General features: G+C 46.9%; 1 long non-coding RNA gene across 2 annotated transcripts; it reads left to right on the top strand.

Annotated features, from left to right (window-relative positions):
• Nucleotides 1-3,311: 3,311 nt before the first annotated feature.
• LOC131512316 (uncharacterized) lies at nucleotides 3,312-11,402 on the top strand. 2 transcript variants are annotated; one of them, XR_009262085.1, is made up of 4 exons: nucleotides 3,312-3,438; nucleotides 4,101-4,287; nucleotides 6,771-6,845; nucleotides 8,022-11,402. It is a non-coding gene; the product is annotated as an uncharacterized LOC131512316 (long non-coding RNA). The 2 variants fall into 2 exon arrangements; XR_009262084.1 differs by lacking the exon at nucleotides 6,771-6,845 and having other exon boundaries at nucleotides 3,324-3,438.
• Nucleotides 11,403-21,713: the final 10,311 nt, after the last annotated feature.

Raw genomic sequence — 21,713 nt, 5'->3', positions numbered from 1 at the left:
ATGTGGAGAGAAAAGCCAGGTACCTACAAAGGCCAGTGAGAGTTATTGAAAAGTTTAAAATGACAAAGAGTTTAAAATAAACTCTGCGTTATTCCAACATGGGGTAGACAATAGGTATTCTGTATCTGAAGAACTAAATACTTCTGAGGTAATTTGGACCAGAAAGCAGGAAGAAAAAAGTAATAGAGTTTTTTTTTTTTTTTTTAAGCCAGCAGGGGAATAATGGCAATTTTTTTAAAAATTTTTTTTTAACGTTTATTTATTTTTGAGACAGAGAGAGACAGAGCATGAACGGGGAAGGTCAGAGAGAGGGAGACACAGAATCTGAAACAGGCTCCAGGCTCTGAGCTGCCAGCACAGAGCCCGACACGGGGCTCAAACTCACAGGCCGCGAGATCATGACCTGAGCCGAAGTCGGCCGCCCAACCGACTGAGCCACCCAGGCGCCCCAGAATAATGGCAATTTTTCATCTTGATCCAGATTTGGCTCAAACCTTGATTTTTGAAGTACAGCAAGAGGTCATCTGGATGTCCAGTCTGAGGCACCCTGACTTTACTATGTCAAAACAAAAGGAAGGGTCTGGTCGTCCACCAAGCGGCAGTTGCCAGCTGGGTGGAAAATAGAAAGTGTATGTGGATTTCCCTCATCACATAGAGTTAAAACATAATTTGAGAATGTTTTCCTCAGGGGAAAAAAAAAATCTCTTGAATCAGGTTCTTTTTAAGGATTACATACAATCGTTGTCTAATCGCTGTATTTCTTTGGTTGGGGCGAAATAAGTGGGGGGAGACTGATACAGGCATCTATTGGGCGCTCTGTCTACACGGTCTCATTGACCCATTAAAATGGTGGCAGTCACATCAACACCTGGGTCAAAAGGAGGTTCTGATGTTCACCAAAATAATGGACAGAAAGTGATTTGTAAGCCGCGAAGTGCCTCAGTAAGGTCATGATGTCTGCCATTACACTAGAAGTAATCCGACAGCACAGGAGGCATTGCCCTGAAGGCGAGAGGGGAGAAGAGAGAGAGGCAAAGAAGGGTTATTAGAACGATGGGCTCACATTTCACATTTTTGTGTGGGTCAGAGACCTGAGTCAGGAGAACATAGGAGAGAACTCTGGAGCTTTCGTTCCTCCCCTACCTACGTCGCTCTCTGTTGGTGTCCCTGTAAAGAACATCATTAAAGACAGCAACACGAAAGCATAGTCGGTGTGCCTATTTTGAGGCAGCAAGTTGAGGGGTGGGTATGCAGGAAGAAGTGGGGTAGTGAGAAGTGTTTTGCATTCCGTGGGTCGTCTGGAATTGTGAAGAGAGGAAAATGGGTAGAATGTATGGTTCCCGTGGGGAGAAAAGAGGACTTAAGGTTTAATGGGCAAGAAGGATGGGCTGTGGGAATCCTTTCAGGTGCAGTCAGGAACAAAATACTGCTGAAAGGAGACCCAGGACAGATACCAAGATAGATAGGGTTGTACGACAGCAGATGATTTGCTTTGTGAAATTCACAAGAACACGTTTCCTCCAAAGAAAAACAAAACAAAACAAAACAAAAATTCCCTCCTCCACCCCACCATACGTGCTCCCCGGACTGTTTATTCACTTAATAAGTCCTTCTTCAAGGGCATACACAGCTAAGTGTGGCTCTGCGCTAAGGAACCATTACAAACTTCAGAAGGGGTCCCAGGTACAGCAGATCTGAACTCGACACCGCTGAGGGGCAGGGCACTTGCTCAGGCCTCCGAAACAAGATTTGAGCCCTCAAAATGCTTACACCTTAGCATACACGTGTGGTTTAGAGCCTTCAAAACAAGAAGGAAAGGCAGGGCTTCCTTTTTCAGCAGTAAGGGATTCGTTTCCTGCCACACCCTCTTTGCTACAGGACAGGAGTGCTTCCAAGCCAGAAGCATTCAAGGAGGGGCATGAAGGGCTTGGTCATTTAGGGCCTGGAAGATTTCCATCAGAGAGCTCAGGTGAAGGCCTGGGCCCCTGGAGTCTGCATCACCAGGAGGGGGGCCGGCAGGAGGAAAACGCTTTGGCTGTGCTGAGCAGAGCTCATTAGTGGTGGGGTCAATCCTGAGGTTGATGTATAGGTGTTAGATTTTTTTTGTTTCCTGGTGTCATGTTTCCATGCCTAGGCCCAGAGTTGCTCTGTCGACTTCGGCATGGGATTTAGCAGCATTCTTGCTGAAACGAGAGGCCAGTCCATGCGCGGAAGAAAAGTTCTGAGGTGTTCCCTTAGAAGGACTACACGTGAGTGTTCAGGTCAGGCAATCAGGCGTAGAGAAGGTACATAAAGAATGAAGAGTCCACGCAAGTGTGCTTGCAAATGTTTCACTAGAAATTCTCCAGGGGAAAGAGCCCTGTTGTACGGCTTGCTGATTTCTGTGGAGTAAATAAATAGTACCTCTGTGGCCGAGTGCAAGCTACCAACACGATGGTCACTGAGTGTGGAGGTGAGAAGAGTTGCCAAGGACCGGCACAGCCAGCGGTCAGAACAGACACAGCGGGACTCACTCAGAGGGGCGGGAAAAGTTGGAACTCGGAGACCAGACAAGGCCGTGAGGGAGGTGTGGGTGTGGGCAGTGCCAGCAGCATATGACGACAGGCAGGAGGTGACAGGCCAGGTGGCAGTCAGCATTGAGCAAGATAACCATCCAGAGAAAAATAGCTACTGTTCCCTGAGCAAGACTCTGTGTTAAACCCTCTGCATTGCCATGAATTCTCACAGACTCTCTGCCAGGGTGTTTTCGTTCCTATTTTACTGATGAGGAGACTGAGGCCCAGAGAGATCAAATGGCTGGTCATGTAAGAGGCAATGGGGTAAGAATTCAAACCCGGAGTCTGTTTCCACTACATCATCATGCCAGGGGGAGGCTGGGAGCCAGTCCTGTTCCCAAAGGTCTCAGACAGGACGTGTGGCTGCTGGTGACCAATGGTAATACCTGGGAGGCTTGACAGCTCTGAGAATCAGGACACCAGTGGATTATGGGATCAGGTATTCAGTATCGGGGATAAGACGCGTCATGGGACCTAGGGCGTGAGGTCAGAAAGGACAGACTTGAGGCTGGGTCACAGTAACGGCCCTCAGCCTGGAGCAGAGCTGAACACCAGTCAGTTGGGAGCTCTCAGACTATCAACCGGTCAGGGTGTCGATCAGCCAGTCCTAGTTGTGGCAGTTGGGTCCCAGAGAAAGAGCTCTACATGGGATGACTATGGACATCTGTGTTTTACATCAATATAGTGTCTACAATGCTTCAAAACTGTAATACAGACTATGGAAGCTAATTTGAGAATGCAAATGTGCATTTAATTAATATGTTACTTGTGACCCTATATGACTCACAGGCAGCATAGAGGCTGTGGTGAGCTGTGCGCTGTGGAAGGCAACGAAGGCTGGGTGACGGGAAGCGGTGTGGCCCCTGTGGGCACGGAGGTCCAGGTGAGTGAGCCAGTGAGGGAGAAGTACAACAAGGTGTTCAGAAATTGGAGAGATAAGGGATAAGATCCAGAAGGAGAGAGGGAAGGCTGGGAAATGTGTTACAGAAAACCAGAAGAAGATCATCTTCCATTTGGACGATCAAGAAGGTCCTGTTCTGGAAGCAGCTAAAAAGGCCTCCAGAGAGTTAATGTGGGGCTTCCCTTCAGGGAAGCCTGGATGGTGATAGGTCATTGAGGAATCAGACTTACCTTTGCTGATATTATCTGTAGATAGTTTATGGTCTGAAGTTCCCTTCCTGAGTAGGAAAGTTTAGCCCTAGTATCTGTGTGTTAAACTGTGGTGGCACAAGGTGGGAAATCAGGGTATTATATAAACAAAAACCATGGGAGGCTGAAGATAGGCTGCTGTCACTATGGATGTCCTGTCTGTAAAGGACAAGCCTCCCTCTTCCCTTCCCTCTTCAATTGGGCATACGAGTAACCCAATTCCATGCCATTACAGGGGTGATTTCATTTCACTCTGCTAATAAGTGGCAAAGGGAGGATTTGAACCTTGGAACTCTTCAGAGCCAGAACCTATATTATTAGGGCAGACCATATGAAATGGTCTTTCTTCTACATCTTTCGAATTGAATATTGTTAATTCCATCTCATGCTCTTTAGAGCCTCTGGGCGCTGAGAAGGTCCTAGAAGCAAACAGACCCAGTAATCAATCCCAGCTGCCGTGTGATGTCCTGCCTCTTTTGTCACATGTGATGCCAACAGTAGGGAAGAAGTTTTTCAAGTGCCAAGGTGATGAATGTGTGAGATTTTCAAACCCACGGGAGTTACCAGAATGGATTCCCTTCAGGTAATGGACGTTGGTTAGAGACTCAGCAAAGGCCCGCCCAGATGGTGAGCTACTTGAGAGCCAGCATGGTTTCTGGCACATCGCGTTGAATAAATGGTGGACAAAGAACTTAGGCTTGTGTAAGATTTCACACTGAGGTTACATAATAATACAGCTCTCCCCTGGTGAGTACACTCACCACTCACCAACTCGGCCTCCTGGCACATGGTTGGAACTTTGGACCAGAGCAAATTTTGGCAGGGCAAATGTTGCTGAGTCAGCATTCGCCTAAATTGTTCTTCCACTGGCTGAGCCAGGTGACTTCAGGAATATTGCTTACACTTCCTAGGGCCTCTGTTAAGTGGGAAGGCTTATTCTTTCCAGCGTTCTCTCTAGATAGCTGGGAAGATCTTAACAGTTTAGAGAAAGTAAGTCTTTGTGAGCTCAGAAAGAAAAAAACAAAACCCAACATTTGAGGTAGGCAACGGAAGGCTTAACCTTGTAGGAAAAAGAGGGACACAACATGGCAGCCCGTTTGGAAGTCTGAGAGGGTCACCAGTAGTGAGAGAGCCGATGGGTCAAAGGGGAGAGTGATAAAGCATTCCTGACACTTTGCCCAAACCTGGCCCGGTGCCTGAATTTCTGCTAAAGTCACATGGCCAGTGCCTGCGGACTCTGACTCAGGGACTTCACCTGCTGCAGAGGGCGATTAATAGTGGTGCTCACCACCACAGCTGTGGGCTTCCTGCCCCTGCCTGCCCCTGGGCCCCTCTCAGCCTCATTCCTCCTGACCTCCCCTCCGCTCCCCCCCCTCCCCGCCATTCTCCTTTTTGGAACAACTGTGCATAATCCCCTCTCCCCTTCCTGCCCCTTCCCCAACGCCCCCACCTGCCCTTTCTGATTCTGTGCCAACAGCTGGTCGGTGAGCAGTGCCAGATCAAACAGATGTGCGTGGTATTGGCCAGCACGTGCGACCGGGCTCTCTGTCCAGCCCTGTCCCTGAGCACAGTTCTCTCTCTCTCTCTCTGGCCGAGGGCTGGGCAACCCCTCCCAGGGGCACTGCAGGGCCTGAGCAGAGAAGGGGTCAGACATCATTGCCTTCAGGCCATCTTTGTCTCCCTCCACCTCTTTGGCAACTCTCTTTGTATTTCTCTCGGTGTAGCACCTCTTCCCCTTCTTCGTTGCTTGTCTTATGTGTTTGTTTCTTATTAAAAAAAAAAAATCTTCCTCATTGATCAAACTCACAAGACTTTTATGCCTGACGTTAGAAAAGAAGGCAAAACACGGTGTTTTAAAACAGGTTTTAAAGTTCAAGTTCTGCTGGTTTAATAAAAGACATCACAACAGGCCAGAAACCAGCCAGAAAAATAACAGCTGGTCTGCTTCACCGCAGCCCGCCCAAACCCAGGGCCTTCAAGATGTCACTTCCTTCCTTCCTTTCTTAGTCAGTGGCATGCAAAATTCATGGTAATTCTCAGAAGTAGATACCTTTGCAACCAAGTGTCTTTGATTTTTCTGTACAATTGGCTAATTCTCCTCACTCCCACCTACCTGTCTGAGTGGGGGTGACTTGAGAACAGCAGCAATGAATCCAAGAGAGCCCTGCGACAGATCAAAGCCCTCTGGCATAGTGCAATCTCGTTGAAAATAAAATGAGCAGGTCTAGCATAATGATACAAAAATTGCTCAGTGTTTTAAAGTATGTACGTTTTTCTTATAAACGTACGAAGTGAAACAGCTTGCGTTCGGCATAGCTGCTGGCTGAGAAACAGTCCCAACAGAAATGAAAAACAACAAAAAACAGTAATTCAGACCCCAAATCATAGTCTTCAGTGTTGATGATGATTAATGCCTTCTCCGAATGTCTCAAGATTCCACAGACACGCGTGCCTTTTGCGTTAGCCAATTGAATAGAAACTACAAGATTGTTGAATTAGGCCTTGTGTAGGCTTCCGTAAGTTGCTTCAGAGAGCGTCCGCATTGAAGAAATGAGAAATTACAAGAATGAGTTTCCCATTTTGCCCTGACTTCCAGGAAGCTCGGAGCTGAAGCTGAATCCGATGCCTAATCCGACAATTAGATTAGCCTTCGTCCTTCCTTTTGACTTTAGTCTAAATTTCTTGTTCGAGTTTTGTTTGTGGCTCAGTGTACATCTTCTTTTGTATCATAAACCGGCCGAAATTCTTTTCGGGAAAAAGGACGATGTACCAACTATGGGGGATGCCACAAAAATGGCTTCTAATAATGATGACGATAATGATTCATGACACTTCACTTTCTACCTTTAATTAGTTATTTATGTACTTGTTGTAAGGTTCTCATTAGACTGCAAATTCCCTGAGGACCGAGCAGGGCCTCGGTGTAGCGGTATCTCCCCTGGGGTGGGTGTTTAGTAAGATTCTGCTGGATAAATACAGCCTTAGGGTTAATTTTAGAGGAAACAGAATGAGATTTTCTTCCCCTTTCTTTTCCATTCCTCTCCTCTCCCTTTTTTCTTTCTTCAGAGAAGCCTCTGTTGATGGAACTTCTGCAGACAGGCAGCTCTGAGCTAATATACGGGGATGTTCCTCCCGTGCTGGGTGAGATGTTATTTTCTCCTCTTTCCCCTTTGAAGACCGTATCGTAAATTTCGTCTTTCTCTACATTGTTCTCTCCCTCTTCCTGAATAATACTCAGTAATGTTCTCCTACATAAATAATAACCACTTACATTTACATAAGCACCGGTAACTTTGGCACATTCCTTCCAGAAAGGATTTGAGATGGGCATCTTAGAGGATTTTAAATTTTACAGCTTACTCTCGGCTGCGGCTGCTGCTGTTAGTAGCTAATATTTATGGCACACTCACCGTGTGCCGGGCACTAGGCTGGGCTTTTTGTACACTATCTCATTTAGTCCTTACAGGGATCCTGTGGAGGAGCTGCTGGTATCCCAACTTGCAAATAAGAGGAAACTGTGAGGCTCTGGCACTTGCCTGAGGTTGCACGGGCAGGAGGGGGCAGGGCTGGGATTTGACCCCTGACTTCTGAATACCAAACCCGGGCTCCCACCCTCATCTACATACACTCCCTTTGGGTCATTACTTCAACAAAGTGGGGGCCATCAACCCTGTCGTACAGATGAGAGGGAAGAGGAAGGGCAGTGTTTGAGCACTGATGACCCCGATGATGTCTGGGGCGTTATGCTTCACTCACAATATTTCATGTGGTCCTTCTGGCCATCCCACAAGGCAGGCAGCAATGTCTGGGTCACAGTGAGGGAGACGGCAGCTATGAGCACTTACTTAACTGCACAGGCACCTAGGAGAGAAGGTAGGATCTGATCCTGGGTCTGTTGGGCTCTCAAGTCCATGTTTTTTTTTCCTCTGGACATGTGGAAAACCAGCCCGAGTTCACGTGATGGGGCAATGGAAACAACACCAAGTTTGGTCTAAACTGGGGTTCTGTTAAGCGTCCTTTTCAGGTTCTGGTGTCCTGCTGGGGTCAAAAAGTGCAGCATCTGTCTGGCTACTGAGTGTCTTTCCCCATGTGACCTTGAGTGGGGGGAGCATCTTATTCTGACTTGACAAGGCGGATGCAATTGAATTTCCATCTCATTCAGAGCAGAGAGAGAATAGCTTTGGGAACGAGGCTACTTTGAAACAAGGGCTCCTGAAGCTAATTAAAAGCTAGGCTGGAGCTGTGCTTTTCATTCCTTAAGAATGTTCGACCTCATTAAATAGGAAAAAGCAAGTGGAATTTTCTGATTTTTTTCAGGTTCTGCCGGGGGTGGGGAGTCGGAGCAAGTGAGACATATTTCTACCGCTTCAAGCCTGCACGGTGCCTACAACAACGTTGCCGTTGTGGTGACGACTTAACCCTACTCGAGTGCTGAGAACGCTGGGATCCGGGCAAGTTGGCAAAGCAGACGCAGGAGGACCTCCTGCTCCCTGCTTCAGGCTCCTGGTTTCTTGCACTTCGTCCTCCCTCAATGGCAAGGGATGGAGAGAGCTCGCAGGCTCCAGCCCAGCAGAACGAATGGCTGGCCTTGGGAAAAGCCTCCCTTTCACAGACACTTGGAGCTAGCTTGCACTCACAGCCACAGGGTTCCAGCCAAAGGAAGCAGAAAACTTTGTGGGCTTTCTGTGTCACCTCTGGATGGGACAGAAGAGCCTAAGACATTGCTCTGCTGTTTGCACCTGGGGCACCCAGTAGCAAGCACTAAGTCAGGGGCCATGTGCTCAAGCCACCAAGATGCCTGGGACCGCGGAGACAGAGGTCAGACTGGCAGAGGCTTCACCTGGAAATCTTTAGGTTTTGATTTAAAAACCTCCATTTATGGGGCGCCTGCAGGCCAGGCATTGTGATAGGGCTTTGCATATATTATATCTAATCTTTCCAGCTACCTTGCACAGTAGCTGTCACTACCCTCATTTTAGAAGTGAGGAAGTAAAGGTGCTGGCTATGAGCTTTTTCATGGCTCTTGGCCCTGCCAATAGAGCCCGGTCGGAAGCGTCCTAGTTTGGTGAAGAATCCAAAATGGAAGGGATATTAGAGGTCATGTCTACCTTCTGAGGATAATGATGAAAAGAGATCCAAAGCCAGAAATGTAAATTATTCTGCTCAAGGACACACAGCTGAGCTGTGTCTTCAAGTCTGTCCCTTCTTTCCCATGTAACAGCAGGAGAACAGAGAGTTAGAGTTGTCGCCTGGGATGAACGGGACAAATGTCAAGGCTGCCCCGGCTCTGTCTCTAAGCAATGATCTTCACAGGCATGGCAGGTTTCGAAGGTCTTCTCATCTTGATCTGGTTGACATCTCTTAAAAATGAGGGAAGGGGAACCTTTGCAGTTCTGGAGGATAAAGTAACGTGCCAATGAGAAAAGTAGACATCCACATCTATAAAATGTTTTCAGCCCCTCACAAGGAAAGTGCAGGAGGGGAGTCGATGGTTGCAGAGTTTTCTTTTTTCCATCATCTTGTAATCCTAGGTGTCACGCACTGCTAAATCTTTGCTTCCACAGGGTGACAAGTTTGCTTTGCTCACTCTTTGGTTTGCTCCAGATGGCTTGGGGTTCCAACTGAAAGCTCTTCTAGAAACATCCCTGCATCATCTCACGAAGTCTCTGGGGAGTGTATAGTCTACGTTCAGAGCCATAACATACACATCAGTCTCTTTGAGCCACACGTGGGATTACCCAGACCCTGGCATCTCAGAACGCAGAAATGGTATATGTACTGGCATCTGGGTGAACACCATGTACAGGATAGTTAAGAAGCATTAGGGCTGAAAGGGAACTTGGAGGCTATTTCCAACTCTCATTCACTGAAGCAAATCCTACCTATTTTTCATCTGACCAGTGAGTGCCCTTCAGAAATTCTCAGATAGTCAACCTGTTGGTACAGTGATTGGGTCACTCGCAAGGGCACAGACTAGGTAGGTTGGATGATTGGTTCTACTTTTCACTTCAAATGATCTTTAAGAGTCAGTTCTATTTATCTGTTAAGTGAATACAATAATGGATAAACCCGTGTTCCTAAATTGAATGAAATCCAAAACCCACACATATTCAAGAGTCTATCCTAGCTAGCCGGGGCCATGCTCCCTACATTTCAGCCACTGGTTGGCTTGTTGGTCCATGAACATGTCATGACAGTGCCCGCTGGAAATAATAACAGTAACTTCTTCAGTTTGCTATCTATGATTTACACTCTTATCAAAAAGGATTTGAGGGGTGCCTTGGTGGCTTAGTCAGTTAAGTGTCCGATGCTTGGTTTCGGCTCAGGTCATGATCTCACGGTTCATGAGATCAAGACCTGAGTCGCGCTCCGTGCTGACAGCATGGAGCCTGCATGGGTTTCTCTATCTTCCCCTCTCTCTCTGCTCCTCCCTCTCTCTCCAAATAAATAAACTTAAAAAAAAAAGGATTTGATGCTCTGAAGTTAACCTTTCACATTTACTTTCCCACTTAACCCTTCAAAGGATCCTGTGAAAGAGATCTATGTTGCCATTTTGCAGATGCCAAACCCAGGCACAGACAGGTGAAATACCAAGCTCAAGGTCACATAGTGTGTTAGATGCAGGAACAGTGGGTCCCCCGATTTCCAATCCAGCATTCTTTTTTCTATATTACATGGGATCGGGGCTTGATTCTCCTTAATACTCCAGATTTGGAATATATGTTAAGCCACAATAATGCTTTCTCCCAAGATGGGAAAAACAGCTGGCTGTTGCCTTGCTACACCACAGTTGTGACCATATACCTAATGTGCACCCAAGCTTCCCTGTCTTGTCCTCTCTGCTGGGAATGCCCTCCCCTTCCCTTCTCTGAGTGATTAACTCCTCTTCATTCCGCGTAAGGCCACATCTTCTCTGATTAATTTCCTTGTCTATGTCCCGTGGTGCTTTGCATGCCTCCACTGCAGCACGTCAGGGGGCAGCAAGCCATAGCCAGCCGTATGCCATGGAGTCACGGAACGGATGAGGACACAGTGACCAACTAGGGGGAAAGCTTGTTCAGATCCACGCTCAAGTCTTGTTGTTTATCTTTGCACCACAGTGTCTGAAACACAGTGGAGATTTGGTAGATATTTGACCAGAAGTGGCCCAGAGTCTGAAACTCAGCCTGCTCCTAGAAAGAAACAAGGTGGCAGGCAGGGGATAATGTAGTAAAAATGGAAGCCAGGATCTCAGCCTGCAGATGTCAAAGTGGCTTTCTTGAGGCTGTGTATAACTTCCTGCAGTGCCTGTGCATTTGGAATGGTTATGAGCACTTTGGAGGGACTCTGGAAACCCTTTGGGAGATGGGTCTACCATCAGTTCCTGTTTTGAGTCAGCGTTAGCTCCCTTAACTAATGCCTTGAGAGCTTAAGGCATGTGTGCTACCATTGTCTTAGCACGGATTTTCCCTTCTAAGTGTCAAAAACAGCATTAGATGAAGAAAATGAATTGAGGAGGGGGGAGGGGAGGCAATCTGCAAGTCCCAGAGTAACCTCTAGTTTGGTTTTATCCGATTTCATTGTTAATTTCACAATCAAGCAAGAGTACTTCGTATCTCTGAACGACCCACGGATTGTATCTTAATCAAATTAATGTATCTGTAACATAAGACTGATTCAGTGTTCAACTGTTAGAGCGACAAATGATGCAAAGCCTAAGTTTTCTCTTTCCTTTCTCTCTCCTCTCCCCACAACCCCCCTCCATCACAAAAGGTCAACTGACTGAGAGGCTGTTGTTTTGATGGCTGACACGAGATCCTATTGGTTAAAAATGTGAGAAGGCGGGCTACCTCCCCTCACCCCACTTCAAACCAACTGTATGTGTGTGTGACAGTGTGTGTGTAAGTTTGGATGAAAAAAAGTTGTGGTTAATTCTTCTTGTTGGGTACTTCCTGCCACTGACATTTGTTGCCGCTGCTGTGTAATGAAGTTGAGGCTGGGTAGGAGAATCAGATGCAAATGACCTATATATGTGTTCCTCAATCATGACTACCCTCCACAACCTCTGTTCTTGGAAAACATGGAAAATAGAACGAGGTGACCAGGGAAGCCAGCTAGACATTGCATCACCCTGAAGTGACCCCCTGGGCCTTTAGATCATTTTAGTTGATAAGTAATTTGAAAAAGTATGATTCTGTTTAATAAAATGATACGCATTTTTTTGTAGATTGTACATCACAAAAAAATGGTTTCTTAAAGACAACTTTTGTAGCTCGAATCAAGGACTAGGACTTAATGTTTCTTGGGCTTGATTCATCAACTTTTAGGGGGACTTCAGCAATAGTTTCCACGCTCATCTGATCTATTTTCCATGATTAGTGGGATTTTTTTTATGCTAATCAGGTCACATCTTGTTCCTGTTTAAAACCCTTTAATGGCTTCCAATTTCACTTAGTAAGTTCAAAGTGCTTGTCATGGCTTAGAAGGCCTACATAATATGCCCCTTTCCTTGCCCTCTGACCTTCTCCTCCCCGCCTTGATGCACTGGCCACTTGCTTTCCAGCCTCAGGACATTTGCAAAGGCTGTTTCTGCTATCTGTTTTGCTTCTCTGCTCCTTTCCTGGCTCCCAGCATGATGTTCACCTCTACAGACAGGGCTTCCCTGACTCACCAATGTAAACTATGCCAATCTCTATCACATTTCTTTGCACTTCCCTATGCTTTCCCTTTCATGAATGTATCATAATTTGTAATTTTATATTTATTTATGTACTTGATTTATATTTAATGACTGATTAATCACTACTCTATAAGCTCTATGTCTGCCTGGTTTGCCACTGTATCCAGTTCTGGGCATAGAGTAGGAACTAATTAAGATCTATTGAGAGAAAGAATGGACAGCCCATTGACTTTCATAATACTTAAAATTCCTTAGCTACCAAATGGGAATAGGCATCTTTATTCTACAGCTAGTTGTGGAATTCATTTTGGTATTTGTTTTCCATGGGACTTTGATATGTTAGGATATTGGTTGGATGTGGAAGGAATGTGAGGCAGGGGGTTTTGGGTTTTTTTATTTTGTTTTGTTTTTTGGTTTTGTTCTCTCTGTTCAAAGTTTACTGGCTCAGGTAGTAGGGAATTAGACACAGCCTCTGTTCTTCTCATGCCAGCCAAGGGCAGCTACGCCTTTGCTGAATCTCCTTTCCTTTAGCCCCTCGGTCATGGCCTCTGCCTTTCACCAGCCCGGCAAATCATAGGGAACACATATGTCAACAGTTCAGGGCTCCTTCCTTCCTCACCAGTCCCCCTTGCCTTAGGAATGTCTGGTCTAAATAATCATGGAGACTGTAAAAGAGATGTTCAAAGACTGTTGAGGAAGATACTAAGTGCAAAATGCCTGTTTCCCACTTCCTTCTCAACAGGGTCCAGATCCAGTCCTACTTTCTGTCCAGTCTCCCCTTTCCTCTATTCCTCCCAGTCCTTAGAAGCCAGAGCCTTGAGTTTTTCCAGGTGTGTACCCTCCAAACCCATGGCTCTGATTTGTGTTTGGTCCAAAAATTTCTTCCAGGGTGGATACAAACACCTGGGAGAAGGTGAGAATAAAAAGATTCATGTCTTCCAGAAAGAAAGCCAGTGAATATCTCTGAACTTTGATTTATCTATGAACTAGTGGCTAAAAATGCCAATCTGAAGGTGCATTTAAGACTAAACTGAATCATGTATGTAATAGTATTGTTACAATGCTTGATACTCAATGCTCAGTAAATGTCCACTGATTTTTCATCTACCACTTTCACTTCTCCCTACCCTCCTTTGGTCACTCCAGAATCCTTGAGATTCCTTTAGCCTAAGATGGGAAGAGAGTATCATTACAGTTGGCCCACCTGTTTGTCAAGTGGGAAAGTGTGATGCGTTTAGATGATGAATCACTGAGGAGCATTGACCTCACATAGGGTTTTCCATCCCAGTTCTGTGTATGTACTGGATTTCAGCCTCTAAAATTCCAGTATGCAGAGGAGTTTTAATGGTAAGCAAATTCAATCGCCCCCACTCATTCATAACTAGCGGTCTAGTGAACAAAGCACTCTTTGGTAGAACCACCCCACTGTCTGATTTTGCAAACATGCTTCCTTTCCACTCCCTAAGGGAGAAAATCCTAGAAAGAATGGGAGATGACCGGAGATGGGGAACAAGATGCAACCCAATTACTGGCAGATCCTACTATCAAACTAGATTCTTAAGCTTATTATGTTGGCTTAAGGAAAAATGGTTGGGTTCTCAATCAGGGAGGTTTTGTTTGTTTGCTTGCTTGCTTGCTTTATTCTGTTTTGTCTCTGTTAGTTGTCTTAACAGTGGGATCCCTAACCCCCAAGAAGCTAAGTGGATGAGGGATGTGGAGACATCCTTAGACGAGATTAATGATCTGCCTTTGACAGTGTGATGCCTGCCTGGGAGACACGACCAGGCTGGCAACATCTGAAAAAGGTGAGAGGGCCTCCTGGCTTCCAGCCTGTTCTCTCCAATTTGGTGTACCTTCCAGTAGAACTCGTTTTTGTTCTTTCCCAGGTCTTCTGTGTGGGGTTCTGCTAAGGTTCTCAGTCTGGGAGAGAACGTCTCGCCCTGTGTCAGACTCATCTGGGATTTCTACTCCTTAAAAGGCATCAGCCTGGAATCGAAGATTTGAGTCAGCGGATCCGGGTTCACATGCCAACTCTGCCATTTATAGCATTGTGACCACAGCCGGTCACTTTACCTTCTGTGCCACAGTTTTCGTACTGGTGGTACCTCACCGAGTTGTTAGGGGAGAGCAAGAGAGGCATTGAAGAGTGCTTGGCACTTGGTCAACAGTCAAGGCTAGTTGGCTCCCTTCTTTGTGCTGCCTCCCCATAGCCCTCGATGTTCCTTGCTGTGGAAGGAGACTGGCAAGCATCAGGGACTACGAGGGAGATGAACGAGAAAAAGCTCCCGAGGGAAATGGTCTCAGGGACTTCAAGAGGGAAGGAAGGGGCTCCTTTTAGCGGCTTAATTTTGTCCAAAAAGAGTCTTACCTTTGGAACTTGCCTCAAAGTTTGGTTGTGCAGGACTGGGGCCTGGAAGTGACATTGAAGCTATAGACAACCTTCCTGGTCTGGATTTATGGTGCTATTTTGAAATATACCTAAAATCTCAGAGGGAGACTTCCATTACAAATACATAAATAAAACTTTGCCTTCGGTGGAAAGTGGTCTTTTCAGCAATGCTGCGAGAGCATTGAGGTTGATCAGTTAATGTTTGAACCAATAAGAGAGATACCCACTCCAGAGCTGCTGACTTTTCAGTGGAGAAGACAGAATATCGAATAGGTAATAACACTAAATTGAGCAAATGCTCTGAGAGCAGTAGCATACACTGCCGAGAGCACAGAGTAGGGGCACCTAACCTGGTTTGGTGGTTGGGGTGTGTGGTGGGCAGGTGTGATCAGGGAAAGCTTCCCGGAAGAGTGGCATTTAAATGGAGACCTGAAGTATGGGTAGAGGAAATTGACATGCAGAGTCAGAGGGTGTTCCAGGTAGAAAAACCAGCACATGCAAAGGCCCTAGGTGAGGGAGCGTGAAGCAAGGTCTCAGACTGGAGGAAGTTGGTTGGTTTAGGATAGAGGGCGGTAGGCAGGGACTGGTCAGAGAAGTAGACAGGGGCCAGCTCTTGAACTCCCCGGGAAGCCGAGCTGAGGGATTTAAACCCTATCCAAGAACCATAAAGTGTTTTGCCTGAAGAGCGATCGTAATCAGCAAGGTTGGCTGCTGGGTGGGGCATGTTTGGACACACATTAAGCAAGAGATAAAGGTGGCCTGGACTCAGGCAGTGCAATGGAGGGGAGAGAAGAGGAGGGATCAGAGATGTTTTGGGGAGACATTGACAGGACTTGGCCACGGGTTGGATGTGGGGCACTCAAGGAAGAAGAAGGCATCAAGGAATCCAGGAATTCAGGGCTGGGCACGGTTCAGTGAACAAGAAGCAGCTGTTGACAAAGAAGGGGTGAAGCTCAGTGTGTGAGCTGGGCTGGAGGGTTTAGTTGGTAGATAAGAGCTAAGACGGAGATAAACATTTAGGGGTTATCAGTGCGTAGATCGTTGTTTCTCAAATTATACCCCAGGTACCACCTGCACCAGATACCCATCCATGGTATCTGATAAAGAAAGACGGCTGGAGAAGGATGGGGTGATGGCTACGCAGTTGTTCACCATTTTGCCCATGAAATGAGCATGGAGAACGTAAATTTGAACACCTTTGCAAATAAGTGGTGCTTAAAGTAATGGCGTCGGCGCATTCCTGCTCTAGAGTTGATGCGAGACTTGGGAAGTGGGAAGGGCTTCCTTTATTCCCCTTTGTCTCTCCTCTCCTCCTCTTCTTCTTACCCACTCAGCACCCCTTCGCCCCTCACACAGACTAATTTTGCTTGTTTTCTTTTTATGGAGGGATGGTACAAATGAGGCCCAGCCCCTTTCAGTTTTTCTATTCTTCTTCTTCTAGTCTAATTCAGGAAAAAAATAAAAAATAAAAAAGCTTTCATCGAAAGAACAGATGTCATCTGCTTTGGTCTTTTGTGGTGGTTTTATTTTATTTTATTTAAAAAAAAAATGCTCCTGCAGATGAGGCTCATTTAAACATAATGACGAGGCAACAAAAGCCATATCACAGAGGCGCTTCAGATTCGGTTTGACTCAAGGGAGGGAGAGCAGACAAGGAGATGTCCTGTCCACTTGGCTCCCCTCCACAGGGCCCCAGCAGCTGCATTTCAGATGCAAATGGAAGCCCAAGGGTGAGGGGCAGAGGAGGGGAGGGGGAGATGCCCAGGAAGCTGATGTGCAGGTGTCGAGGATTCCAGACATGGCTGCAACGGGCTCCACAAACACAGGGCTCACAGAGAGTGGGCTTGAGGGTGCTCACTGGGAGGGCTCAAGTGGACCCGCAGCTGTGCTGGACATTCCTTTTCCTAGCCATCAATGGGCTCTGTATTGAAGCTATGAGAGCCAGCAAATGGCACGCTGAGAAAAAGGAAACGCTTTGGAAATGGAGCAAACATCAGGCTGCAGGGGCTTCCCCTTGCCCGTGCTCATCATTTAAACCCGCGTGCTTGCGTAGAATAGATATTTGATACACGACCCTGGCATCCTGAGGCTGGAAAGAATCCATGGAATTGTCACACTCATCCCTCTCCTTCTATAGATGAGGAAACACGTGCAGGGTCTGAGTGCCTTGCCCCGGGTCACAGGGCATCCGAGTGAAACGCAGGCATTCTGGGGGTAGTGACATTCACCCAGCCCTCTCTGTGCTCGACGCAGTTCCGTATTTTTTGTGCGCATGACTTTACTTGATTTACACCGCAGACCTATGAGAGAGCTTTCCGTATTTCCATGTTTAATCTGGAGAAACTGCGGCTTCGGTGAATTCAAAACTTGTCCTGAGTCAAAAAGCTGGTAAGTCTTAGGATTTGAACCAGAAGTGGTGCTTTTTTTCTTGACAGTTCATTTCTACCTCCTGGGAAAGTACTCTTTTCTCTCAAACACACACACACACACACACACACCCCTATACATATGCAAATATTGTTTTTATTCCCATATATGTGAGTGCATGGACATGCATAAACATTAAAACTTCAAAACAAACATATGACTTCCACCATATAAGTATTAAGCTAAAACACTGTCAAATTCAGCTCTGGAATAGTGACAGTTAAGGTTGGTGACAATCCCTTGTGCTGGGTCTGGCAGAGACTATGCACTCAGTAAATATCTGGATTTGAACAGTCCCCTTTTGTTTGAAAAGGCGATTTTCCTTAGAGGCAGAACCTAGTGTTTACCAATATTACTACTTGTGTGACTTTACATGTGTGCATTGAGTCTGTGTTTGTGAGGCAACTTCACGTTCATTATTAGTTCATTGCATCGTGGCACTACCGATGTAAGGAAAGGAAATTAACCAGGGCCACCAGTCCCATTTTATAGATGAGAAAGCTGAGGCTCGGGGAGGTAAAATAACGTTCCCAGGGAAAGCTGGAAGGTGAATGCCAGCATGCCGGCAGAAGCTGTTTATTGAGGGGGAGGTGACGATGAAGGTCAGAAGATAGCCATCAGAATACAGGTGCACCTGTCTCCATCTGCTGAAAGTCGTGGTCCAATGTGTAAAACTCCAGATTTGCAGACAACCGAACACCCTGTGAGTATGTTAGTCTGTAGGTGGTACTGGAGGTGTGGGCATCATGGGGACGGTGACCCGGAGGAGGTGAGACCCTGTGGGTAGTTCTTTTGCACAGATGCGTCACCCTCTGTGCCTGCCCGAGGACTGTGACAATGCCTGTGTGAGTGCTCATGAATAAGCACCCAAGTGGGTGGACAATACCCATGAGTGTGCTAGGGACGCGGCCAGAGTCCCGGCTTGTGACGGCGTGGTCATGGGTTTCTGGGTCCCTATGTGGAGGACTGTCTTTGAGCAGTCTTGTGACTTCAGCCAGAGCTCCTGAGACCAGCCATTTTGCAGTGTGGGTGGACCCACAGTCCCACTCCTTCCTTGGGAAAAATAACTCAGCAAAATCTCCTACTACTGAGTGGGCCAACGGTGTGAGCTCTATACTTGAGAGATGATGCAGTATGAAATCTGAGCCTGGTAGAATTGTAAGGTATCTGGTTCAGATACTTATTTTATGGATGGAAACACCGAGGATCACTGGACAAAAGTGGTTGTATTTATTACTCCATGTCTGCCTCTGATATTTCATTTATTCAAGAAATGTTTGTTGAGTGGGCATTCTGTGGAAGGACTCACCTCTGAGGATTTCCCAGTCTAGTGGAGGCAGACATATAAAAACAAGAAGTCACAATGCCAACAGGGGCTTAATATAAGTGACTATGTTTTGAGGGAGCTCACAGAAGGAGCTACCAGCTCATTTCTGGGTCTCTAAGAGGGCCACACATCAGAGATGACATTTGAGCCAAAAACATTTTGCCGAAGGCACAGAAGTGCTTACCGACAACATGTTCAAAGACCCAGCAGTCTTTTGTGTGTGAGACAGGAGTCAGGGCTGGCTGGAATCTAGGGTGTGTCTGTGTACAAAGGAGTCTTTAGGGTGGGGTCAGCAAGCAAAACCAGAGGGGGTGCTGGATCATGAAGGGCCTTATATGCCAGACTCATGAGTCTGGACTATTTCCTGCAGGAAGTGGAAAAGCACTGAGGGGTGGTAAGCAGGGTAATAAAAAGATTTGAAGGCTTAAACATATCGTTCTGCAGATAGTTTGGAAAATGGACTAAAGAGAGACTGGAGGCAGGGAGACCAGTTGGAAGATGCCAGAAAGAGTCATAGTGAATGATGATGAAGGCCTGCAGTGGGGAAGGAAAAGAGGGAATGGATGTGAGAAATTCAGGACCTGGCAGTGACATGAGTATTGGAGTGATGAGGAGTGTGGCTGGAGGAGGGGCACAAGGTGTCTCAGTGCCTAGGCTGGAGAATGGGGAGAAGGGGGTACAGCCAAGCAGGAGAGGAGCTGAGGGAGGCAGAAGGGGACGCCATTACAGGTGGGGATGTACAGTTTTCCACTTGTTTTTTGTTCATTGCTTGGGGATGTGAAAATGGTGGTGCGGATGGAGGAAATCGTCTGGAGCCCAGGAGAGACACCGAGGTTGGAAGTCAGGTAGCTGTCAGGACTAGAACCTAAGCAGATTGATGTCAGTGAGATTGGAACACTATCTAAAAACCAAGGCATCCAGAGTGGTATTCGGAGGTGTCTTGGCATTAGGGCTGAAAGTCTCCAGAGGGCAGAAAGATGCCCGACATTTGCTCAGTAAGGTCCCCCTGGGGCAGCAGGGGGACCAATGGGGACAAGAGGAAGGGTCTCAGACTCTGGGTTCCAATCCTTTTACCACTGTTTCTTCCCAGGAGACAGAGGGAGGAGCGAGGCTGGCCAGTCTCAGTGATTCCCAGGAAGGAAGCGGGGGTGGGGGGGTGGGGGGAGCAGTTCCAAGGTGCCAAGCTAATGCCGGATGTGTTAACATCCTCTCTCCATCACAACTGGGAGCAGCAGCAGCATCCGATCAACCTGACGCTCGTGAGGTTAAGCCGTTTCTCCAAGGTCACAGAGAAGGTATATCTGAATTATTCCAAAGGTTATACTATTTCTATACATCGCTCTGCTCTCTGTAGTGTCTTCGGGTGAAGATGACATTAAAGTAACCTCACTGGCGAGTGCCTACTATGTGAAAGACGCTGTGCAAGAAGTGGCTAATAGAGATGATCTTCTCTCAGAAACTCAACGTCTCATGTTGGAAACCCTTGATCTGTCATTTGTTCATCCACTATTATCTGAGTACCACTTCTGAGCAGAGCCCGCATAGAGGCTGTGGAGACAGGCAGCTCAGGATCTCAGCCCTGGCACCCTGTAACACTGATGACAGGATGCAGGGATGAAACAGTGGAATGGGTATTTCGTATTCTACCAAGACTTCAAGGAAGATTTCTCAGAGCTACTTTTAGGCTGACATTGACGGCTGAGCCAAGGGAGCTCAGGGGAGCTCATTGAAGGGGATCCAGGACTGTAGGAACTGTAAGCACACTGTGGGAGCAAGTGCAAGAAACAGGAGGTATAAAGCGAGAGCAGCGTGGGTCGGCATGCGTTGGGTTGTTGTTGGGTCGTTGCGACAAGTTTTTAAAGCACTGCTAACAAGAGATGAATTACTGAAGACTTGGCTATTTCTATACTCTTCTGTTTTGACCCATCAGCTCTTTCTTGCATTTGCCCCTTGTATTGCTTCCTTGGCACCAGATGCTGGGCTAAGCCTGTGAGGGTACAATGGAGAGTAAAATGTAGGGTAGTGCCTGACATCAAGGTTAGAGACTCAGGTTAGATGGTCAGAGTCCTATTGATGTTTGAAGAGTGTTAAAAATGAAAGGAGGATGGTGTGAGAGACCACAGAAGAGGGGGACATGTTTTGGGGGGTGGTAGGGATGGACCTCACTGAAGAAATATCACTTACGCTGAATCTGAAAAAATGAATGGAACAATTAGATTGCGTGTGGGCGGGTGGGGGGGCGGGTGTTGAGGGCATGGTGGAGACACAGGTAGGGAGCAGGGAATGTTGTCCCAGAAGGAAGCATTAATAAAGGGAAGACAGATGTTCTAACAAGCATTCTAGCAAAATCACCGTGCAGGATGGTCTGGAAGCTGGTGGCAGCCGGTTGGTGTTCTTGAACCCACGCCCTTGCGCACACCCTGGGAAACGGCAGCTCAGCGTGGACTTGGGTCTTTCAGTGACTTCCACTTGTGAGTTTGCTCTGTGTAACTAAGACCTTTGTGTCTCAACATCTTCATCTGTGACGTGGGGGAGCGCACCCCTATGCACCTGTCAGAAGACTGATACTAACAAGAAATGGCAAAATATGAGTCATCTGTAGACATTCTCTCAAAAACTAACAGTTTGGAATTGATGTCAAAAGTGCGAAAGAGCTTGGGAGTATTCATTACACACACAGAGACACACACACAGCCCAGGATTTAGCAGTGTCAGCCTCTAGTAGACGGCTGTGGGTTTCCATTCCCATATCTACCTATCTCTAAATGAAGAGGCGGGCTCTGAAATAGACACAGGGGACTGACACGAGCAGTGTGCTCCTTGGGGTGTCCCTGAGCTACAAAGGGGCTTCAGTCTGGAGCCAAAGCACATCTGACACAAGAATCAATGTCTAAGTGGGAAGTAGAATCCAGATTTCCACGGCACTGAACTTTCCATGAGCTGATGCCCTGGCAGAGTTCTCTGGTTTGTTGAACAAGAGGCCAAGAATGCTTTCGACTCTGTGACCTCCAGAGGTAAATTAGAAAATGTGTCTATGCTATGTAATAAGTTCCCATCTTTGAGACCTTGAAGGACAGAACAGTCCCCAGAATGTCCGGGGGCATTTTGGCCTCTAGCCTCAGTTCTGCCACATATTGGCTGTGTGTGACTTTGGGCACAGTTCCTTCCCCAAGCTGAGGCCCAATTTCCTCACCTCCAAAACAAGGT

This window comes from Neofelis nebulosa, chromosome 5 (assembly GCF_028018385.1).
Source record: "Neofelis nebulosa isolate mNeoNeb1 chromosome 5, mNeoNeb1.pri, whole genome shotgun sequence".
Taxonomy (NCBI): Eukaryota; Metazoa; Chordata; class Mammalia; order Carnivora; family Felidae; genus Neofelis; species Neofelis nebulosa.
This window is presented reverse-complemented; position numbering and strand designations above follow the sequence as displayed.